Raw genomic sequence first — 9,721 nt, 5'->3', positions numbered from 1 at the left:
TATAATAGGGGAATTTACCGTTAACCATTTAACAGGTTTTTACTGTTGCATTTTTACAGTCTTTTACAGTTAAATTCACGGTCATTTTTTACAGTGTACCTTAGGATGTTGCTTAAGGTAAACCTTCTTACATGCGACGTTAGCAGGTACTGTCCATGGTGGTGGTGCTGAATAGGTTGATATCGATGGCTCGAGAATCGATTGTTCAATACAGGAGCTCTTTCATTGCGTTATAGAGTGGGTAAAGTGATGTTCATTATAAAGAAACACTTTAAAAATATTAGAAATTGCATTTATCAGGGCTCACAGCATTTATAAAATAATCCAAATTTCAAACTAAATGCAACCTTGGATATCACACACACACACGCACACACACACACAGGTTTGTTTTTATGGTTTATGGGGACTCGCCATAGGCGTAATGGTTTTTATACTGTACAAACCGTATTTTCTATTGCCCTACACCAACACTACCCCTAAACCTACCCCTCACAGGAAACTTTCTGCATTTTTAGATTTTCAAAAAAACTCATTCTGAATTATTTATAAGCCTTTTGAATTACGGGGACACTGAAAATGTCCTCATAAAGCACCTTCTAGTTGTAATACCTATGTCATACCCATGTTATTATACAAATTTGTGTCTTCATAAACCACATAAACATGTACACATATACAGTATATATATGTGTGTGTGTGTGTGTGTGTGTGTGTGTGTGTGTGTGTGTGTGTTTATGTATATGTATAATTTTGCAAGTGTGCGAACCTGCAACCTCATGGCCAAAAGTATTCTGCCTTAGTCAGCAACATTAACTGGCTTTTAGGCTTCGCTTGCTTTTGAAAGAGTAATTTATATTATCATGTTCATATATATTATGAAGGCCTGGTCAAGCGCTGATGGGTTGGCGATGGGGATATGTGTCCCGTCAACAAGGCCAATTAGTCACGGGACACCCGCAATGGCATGGAAGCCTTGATGTGCCTCCATCTCTTGGTGCCTGGCGAAAGGCATACGTATATAATCGGTGGCGTGACGGAGCAAGATGTAGTGAACACACCACCACACCGAGATCTTACTCAGCCCATATCCATCCCCAACCACCTCCAGAAAACTCCCCACAGCATAAAAACGGAGACCCGCCAGCAGCTGAATTTCGGGGCTTAGGGGTTAGCTCAGTCAAGTTTGTCTCTACAAAGTTTGACCAACAAGATGTAAAAGCTGCTGAATTTGTTCCCGTGGCAGGCAAAATTTTTGCCAGGAAACATGATTCCTGGCTACATATCAAAATCCATGGACCACTTTTGACATGGTAGCTATTCTGACATTATTATGAAATAGTGCACATACACTAACTGGCTCCGCGGACGCAGCCATCTTTGATTTAGGACAACTATTCGCTGTCTCGCTGCCATAGTTTGACCAAACTCCCCATCACATTTTTTCCCTTTAAATAGACTCCTAATTATGTGCTGCCTAATGGTTTGCCAGCCGATGTGCCTTTGTACATTATAATGGAAAAACTAACAACCATTAGTATAATGACAGTTTTATTCTTTGCATAAAAACACTTTAATTAATTGAACACAAATTCAACACTGGGTGTATTACAATTGAATTGTAATATTTATTTAATATTTACACTTTTCTTGCCACAGAATTACAATCGTATGACTGAAATGTGAATAAGATCTTTTCACAGTGGTGGCCACTAGCGGAGTGAACTGTGAACACCGATAATCTTTAAATAGACTCCTAATTATGTGCTGCCTAATGGTTTGCCAGCCGATGTGCCTTTGTACATTATAATGGAAAAACTAACAACCATTAGTATAATGACAGTTTTATTCTTTGCATAAAAACACTTTAATTAATTGAACACAAATTCAACACTGGGTGTATTACAATTGAATTGTAATATTTATTTAATATTTACACTTTTCTTGCCACAGAATTACAATCGTATGACTGAAATGTGAAGAAGATCTTTTCACAGTGGTGGCCACTAGCGGAGTGAACTGTGAACACCGATAATGTATAGCTAAGAGTGGTCCAGACTAACCTTACGAATGAATGACTTACAGAAGGTATACTTAACTAAGAACGTTTCGGGAAACATGTATTAACGTAAAGGAACATCTTAAGGTATAACTTACGAATGACGTAGCGTTAAGAAGGTTTCGGGAAACGCAACCCTGGTCTCATGGTTTGGGTCCCTCCAATCTATGGGATATTGATTGTTCAATTTTATTGTCCAGCAGGTGAAACTAATCAGTCTTAAGTCTTAATTAAACTTGACCAAATCAGCCAGATCACTGACCAAAGTAATAGCACAACTCTTCTCAACAAGCAGCATGATTTGTGATATCAGTCTTGCCTGTGCAGTGGGAGCAGTGTGGGTTGAGTTATACACCATATGCTTAATAGTTAGGCAGTTATTCAAATCCCTAAGTATGATCAACAGTAATTATGATGCTTGGCCAAGCTCTAATTACAGTCATGCAATCAATATGCTGAGGTCTTGTTAGAACACAAAGTGAGTCAGTACGAATGTGAGTGCTGATTCTCGGATGTGCATAACTGTGACAATTAATGGATAGGGTCTTCATCATTATTTAATGATTTGAACAAACCCCTGACACTATGAATTAAACTGCCTTGTTCCACACCATTTGGGATAGTACAGACATGGCTGAAATTATACAGCTCATTGAGGAGAAGTACATTGTTACTATTTAGTTTTATTTTATTTATTTATTGTTTTCTTTTAGATATGGTTACGATTTTCCCCATGTGGACAACAATAAACCTGAAAAAGCCACATAGACTTACATAAAAGAAGGCACCAACACCCTGCTGGGGGGAGCATCTACAGGTCTACAGTATGCTGGTTTGCTGATGCTTGCTGGCCATCCAGATTGGTCTGGTAAGTGGTTTGTTGGTTTGGGAGACCAGCTTAAACGATCTAAGACCGTCAAACCAATGTTGTATAACCAGCTTTGGGTGGTTTTCACAAAGAATTATGTTAAACACATTATAAACACATTACTGAACCTGATATCTTATTGAACAATGTTCAATGTGGATGAACTGTAAAAAGCAGTTGCACTATGGCTTTTGCTGCGGCTGAACACAATTATTTTATTTATGAAATAAAAAAAAGATTTTGTATAGGCTATATGCTCAGTAATGTAATAATTTATTATCTTTACAATTTCCAGAGCAGTGTTCAGCGGTTCCGATCAGCGATTTATGGTCATTCATTTATAAATGTGTTTATATTTACGTGTTTTTTGTTTGTCATTTCTGTATCTTTTTTACTTTGTCTACAACTTAGCTCATTTATTCCTCCAGTGAGAAATTTTAAAAGCCATTTCCAATAAATAAACAAACAAAGATTTCAAGAATTTCAAAGCAAAAAGGTTTTATTCTTCTGTTGATTCACAATAAAATTGTATGATTATGCTTCCTTCAGGGACATTCGTTTTGCCATTAATAATTAACACACAGTGTTTACGATTTCTTTGCACAGACCAAATGAAATCAAGTCAATTGTGCAAACCTCACATTTTAACCCTTGGGGTTTACAATTTTGTTGATTACAACCCATAGTATTTAAACCCCCAGCGAGGATTGCATAACGTTATGTTCATAGAAGACAGCATGGTCTGTGCTCGCTGGCTTTCTTTCATTTACAAAGTAGCCACATTTCCTTCAATTCTTTACATCTAGCCTAATCTCCATCACAGGCTTTACATTTGAACTAAAACCTACTATGACAAATAAATAACATGCAAAGTTAATTATCAACAATTTCCCCGAAGACTTCTGTTGCTTGTTTGGTCACCACGGTCTCCACATGTCCACAGCTGCCTGTGGCACAGGCTGAGGTTGACTGGGAGCTGCCGCGGTACTGATGGAGTGGTTCTCCGTTGCAGAGCTGCTGTTCCTCAAGCTCACAAGTCGCTGGTGCATTTGTGAAATCATTCTGGAGTTCTGAGCACAGCAGTTCTGGCAGGAAGACGTCGCAGACACCATCGAGTGCTGGAGGAACTCGTTGACGCGCTGCCGGGTTTCTGTTTCGAGGTTAGACTGCGGCAGCATCGCAGAGATGCGCTGCAAGCAGGCTTTATATCCCTCTTTATAGCTGTCTGTTTGACCTTTGGAGAGAGAGAAAAATAGTAAATACATTTGGACCAGTTAAAATAAATACAGTTGCCAATTAGACTCTGAAAATGGTGAAAACAAAAGTAAATGAAATCACTCACCTTTAGCTGATGAGGAAGGCAGATCTCTGAGGAACCGCACAGTCATATCGAGAATGTCAGCTTTCTCCAGCTTTGAATAGCGTGAAGCCTAAAACATTGAAAGTGATTGACACATTAGGGTATTGTTCAGACACTGACATAGGCTGTATGACCATGCAAGTACCAAAGATACTTACGTCTTTGCCGAACAGAGGGAGTATAAGTGTTTTTAAGTGATTGAGGCTCTCGTTAATGCGAGCCCGCCTTCTTTTTTCCATCAATGGCTTGAGAGTCTGGAAAAAGACAGAAATCGGTTAATGTGAGTGTGAGTTTATAGATACCGCAAGCACAACCGTTAAAATGGTTCAGGGGTGTTCAAAGGGAGCCAAAATCATCCTCACCTTTCTCAATTCATGTGCCTCTTTTCTCTGAGCCACAGTCATTCGAGAACCGAATGCGTGGGAATGAGCTTCGGTAATAATGTTTGGAGTCATGATTTGATCGGGAGCTGTCTCTAGATGTGCTCTTGAGAGAGGAGCAGAGAGTTTTGTGGTCAGGGTGTGTGAGGGGGTCTTTTATAGGGCCCTTTGGCGTGGAGGGAGGGCTTCTATTCTATTGTGTCTTCGGTTGGACGCAGAGGGGGATGCCAAAGGGAGAAGATCTGATCTGACTGTCCCAAAAGTTACCATCTGTTGATTGATGTCAGTATCATCCAAAACCGCTGGTATGCGCATGTGACTGATGATTATTTTTATTGTCTCGAAGACCTCCACATGTGTTTTATAAAATATATAGGCCTACATATAGACATATAGGCCTACACAATAAAATGTGGAAGTTAAAGCACAATAATTTACAAAATGCAAGTTCATTTTCCATTTCGCATTTTGGTTTCATGTTGTTGTATTTTTTGCTACAAGGCATTTAAAGTTGTGGGTTACTTTAACTTGTCTTTGTTTTATTACAATTTGTGCTTTAAGAGATTTTATTTCACAAGCAAAACAGCCATATATTGGACATCTATATAAATAATACAGAGCATGAAGACCGCGCGATAATGAACCAAGCCACGCTATACTGTCAACATCTGCTTACATTCGGACCATGTTCGATATATAGCCTACGTTCTTATTACTCCAAAATATAGCAAAACCATGCATGCAAAATTATGTAGACTGTATTTAAGTTCATATTAAGCAAGAGTATGGAGGTTTGGAATACAACATAATTAAAAAAAACAAATCCCCAATATATAAAAGATAAGGCTAGAAATTAAAATAAAAAGTGTAGGTTTAGAAATAAGGTTGCATTTATATAGAAAGGAGGTTAAACCGCTTTTGCATGTTTCTTTTCCTAAACATTTCTTACTGTTTTTCTTTCTTCTATTTGTATTTTCCAGTGACCAGACATTTTAGTTGTTCGGTGGTTCTATTAAACACCTTGTTTCAAATCAGCGGTGATCTCACGCGTCGGACACGCGCCGTTACAATGTAACAGATGGATGTCTGTTCTACCAATCACACCAAAGCGCGCCACTCATTTGAAAACCAACCCCCTCAAGTCAAGACTGCCAAACTCTTCAGTAACCTGTTTGCTATATTATCGTCCTATCACGTTGCTTCGTTTATAGCGTGTCTTTCCAAACTATTGGCGTCTGTGTCTGAGCCATTTGACCGAATATGGCAATAAAGCATCACGGACTGACGCAAAAAAAAAACTTTATCATTTTTCTTCTATCTCTTTGTTTAATTCTGGGTTCTGAGGGGGTTGGGGATGGGGGACGTATGGAATAGGGTGACACACACACACACAAATTTAATCTGACAATCATATAGGCCTACCACCATCAAAAATGCATGTCGACAGTTTTTGCCTTCTCTGTTGGTGTGCTGTTGTCTGAGGTGTTGCAGTCAAACTGATTGGTGAAACTAAAAGTGTGTAATAAAATTAAATAACGTGTTTACTTTTTACACGGTATGCAAGTTATAAGAGTAAAAACTCTTGATTGAGTTGAAGAGCTTTTGAATGTTCAATGGAGCAGGCACGCGTCAAAGTCTCCAAGAGCGCATCAATTAACCGCCAATGTAGGCTTGTGCTGGTCATGTCCAAAAAATAAAATAAAAAATAAAAATAGCCAAGTGTTGTCTTAGTGTGAACTAACGGTTCATTAGACTGATAACCATGACACATTCAATGAATTGCAGGCCAAACTTGCTTATAAATTATTAGTTAATCTGAAAGACAAGTCTTTCACAAAAGACAATTGCAAGGGTAGGCTACAGATGATCAGAGTCCTCATTTTCTGTTTGACAGTGCTGACCATGAGGTGTGCTTTATTCCTCCTTAACTGTTGATTTAGACCCTGTCTTTAATGTTTTGTAATAAATTGGAGAATTACAGTCTCCATCTAACACTAACATTTAAATTCTGTATGAACTTAGTGCGGAATGAATGAGCAGCCTCGGGGTTTGCAAGGCAGCGTGTGTCTCTAAGCATCACACTGATGCTGCTGCAGCAGACGGAGTCTACAGTGGTGTGAAAAAGTTTTTGCCCCTTCCTGTTTTTTTTTGTTTGTTTGTTTTTTTTGGCATATTTGTCACACTTGAATGATTCAGATCATCAAACAAATTTTAATACACAAAGATAACCGAGTAAATACAAAATGCAGTTTTGAAATAATGAGTTTATTTATTAAAAGGGTCGTATGATGCGATTTCAAGTTTTCCTTTCACTTTGGGGTGTTACAAGCTGTTCGTGAATAGATATGATCCCTAAAGTTCCAAAGACTAAAGTCTCAAACCCAAAGAGATATACTTTATAAAAGTTAAGACTGGTCCGTACTCTCCTAAAATGGCTCGTTCTAACATGCCCCCACATGTCTACGTCACGATGTGGGAAGATTTGCAAAACGCTGCACAAATGTTTTTGCAAAGAAAGAAGGCGTAACTTTGATTCTCGCTGTAGTATTGTTGCTGCAGCCGCATGTCGTGAAGGCGCTGTGTGTTTCAGTGTGAAAGCGAAACTACTTTGTTTGGCCTTCCAAAAGAGGACACGACTAGAAATCAGTGGTTAAGTTGTATTTACAACACTGTTCCAGAACAGTTCAACCCAAATATTCAGATGTGTGCAGTGCATTTTATGGAGGACTGTTTCCTGATCCTGGAAGAGTAGACTACAATGCCGGCTGTTCTGACTCACAGACTGTAAGTAGTTTTCATATTTAAAGGATTTGCCACTGATGATTCAAATGTGAGTTTGGAGCAGTGTAGAGTAGCACTTGTTTGTCGTTTCTCCGATCACAAATGCAGACATGGTTTTATGTTTAAAAATGCGTAAAAAGACAGTATAAGTCATTATAATCAGTAGTTATGTCCCCACTGGATGCAACAAGCGCCTCGTTTATAATGAGTTTTATTGTTTTTGTCTCATCGCTCCGGCTGGGACACGGCATCACAATATGGTAAGGGGCATAACATTTCCGTCACACGCTTGAGGTATTCGGCCAGTCACAAGGCACTGGATAGCTGGCCAATCAGAGCAATCAGACCGATGAGCTTTGTAAAAATCGACGCGTTTCAGAAAGGCGGGGCATAGAGGAGAAACAATAATGTACAGTATGTGGAAAATAATGTGTTTTTTGAACCTTAAACCGCATAAACACATTTCATTACACCAAATACACAAAATAATGTTCTTTTTTAGCAATGTCATATGACCCCTTTAAGGGAAAAAGCTACCAAACCTGCCTGGCACTATGTGAAAACATAATTGCCCCCTAAATCTAATAACTGGTTGTGCCACCCTTTGCAGCAACAACTGCAATCATGCTTTTGCGATAACTGGCAATGAGTCTTTCACATCACTGTGGAGGAATTTTGGCCCACTCTTTTGTGCAGAATTGTTTTAATTCAGCCACATTGGAGAGTTTTCGAGCATGAATGGACTGTTTAAGGTCATGCCACAGCATCTCAATAGGATTTGAGTCCGGACTTTGACTTAAAACCTTAATTTTGTTTTTCTTGAGCCATTCAGAGGTGGACTTGCTGGGGTGTGTTTGGGATCATTGTCCTGCTGCATTACCCAAGTGCACTTGAGCTTGAGGTCACAAACTGACGACCGGACATTCTCCTTCAGGATTTACTGATAGAGAGCAGAATTCATGGTTCCATCAATTATGGCGAGTCGTCTAGGTACTGAAGATGCAAAGCAGCCCCAGACCATCACACTACCACCACCATGTTTGACTGTTGCTGTGATGTTCTTTTTATGAAATGCTGTGCTGGTTTTACGCCAGATGTAACGGGACACACACCTTCCAAAAAGTTCAACTTTTGTCTCATCAGTCCACAGAATATGTGCCCAAAAGTCTTGGGGATAATCAAGATATGTTTTGGCAAATGTGAAATGCTGTGCTGGTTTTACACCAGATGTAACGGGACACACACCTTCCAAAAAGTTCAACTTTTGTCTCATCAGTCCACAGAATATGTGCCCAAAAGTCTTGGGGATAATCAAGATATGTTTTGGCAAATGTGAAATGCTGTGCTGGTTTTACACCAGATGTAACGGGACACACACCTTCCAAAAAGTTCAACTTTTGTCTCATCAGTCCACAGAATATGTGCCCAAAAGTCTTGGGGATAATCAAGATATGTTTTGGCAAATGTGAAATGCTGTGCTGGTTTTACACCAGATGTAACGGGACACACACCTTCCAAAAAGTTCAACTTTTGTCTCATCAGTCCACAGAATATGTGCCCAAAAGTCTTGGGGATAATCAAGATATGTTTTGGCAAATGTGAAATGCTGTGCTGGTTTTACACCAGATGTAACGGGACACACACCTTCCAAAAAGTTCAACTTTTGTCTCATCAGTCCACAGAATATGTGCCCAAAAGTCTTGGGGATAATCAAGATATGTTTTGGCAAATGTGAAATGCTGTGCTGGTTTTACACCAGATGTAACGGGACACACACCTTCCAAAATAATTGCCCCCTAAATCTAATAACTGGTTGTGCCACCCTTTGCAGCAACAACTGCAATCATGCTTTTGCGATAACTGGCAATGAGTCTTTCACATCACTGTGGAGGAATTTTGGCCCACTCTTTTGTGCAGAATTGTTTTAATTCAGCCACATTGGAGAGTTTTCGAGCATGAATGGACTGTTTAAGGTCATGCCACAGCATCTCAATAGGATTTGAGTCCGGACTTTGACTTAAAACCTTAATTTTGTTTTTCTTGAGCCATTCAGAGGTGGACTTGCTGGGGTGTGTTTGGGATCATTGTCCTGCTGCATTACCCAAGTGCACTTGAGCTTGAGGTCACAAACTGACGACCGGACATTCTCCTTCAGGATTTACTGATAGAGAGCAGAATTCATGGTTCCATCAATTATGGCGAGTCGTCTAGGTACTGAAGATGCAAAGCAGCCCCAGACCATCACACTACCACCACCATGTTTGACTGTTGCT

At 39.5% G+C, this 9,721-nt stretch overlaps 1 pseudogene; it reads right to left on the bottom strand.

Annotated features, from left to right (window-relative positions):
- Positions 1-3,984: 3,984 nt before the first annotated feature.
- Positions 3,985-4,742, bottom strand: LOC107595793 (transcription factor HES-2-like; annotated as a pseudogene).
- Between the last annotated feature and the right edge of the window lie 4,979 nt (positions 4,743-9,721).

The sequence above is a fragment of the Sinocyclocheilus grahami genome, unplaced genomic scaffold, assembly GCF_001515645.1.
Source record: "Sinocyclocheilus grahami isolate Dianchi unplaced genomic scaffold, SAMN03320097.WGS_v1.1 scaffold208.1, whole genome shotgun sequence".
In the NCBI taxonomy this organism is placed as follows: Eukaryota; Metazoa; Chordata; class Actinopteri; order Cypriniformes; family Cyprinidae; genus Sinocyclocheilus; species Sinocyclocheilus grahami.
The sequence above is the reverse complement of the archived record's forward strand: the minus strand, read 5'-3'. Positions and strand labels throughout refer to the sequence as shown.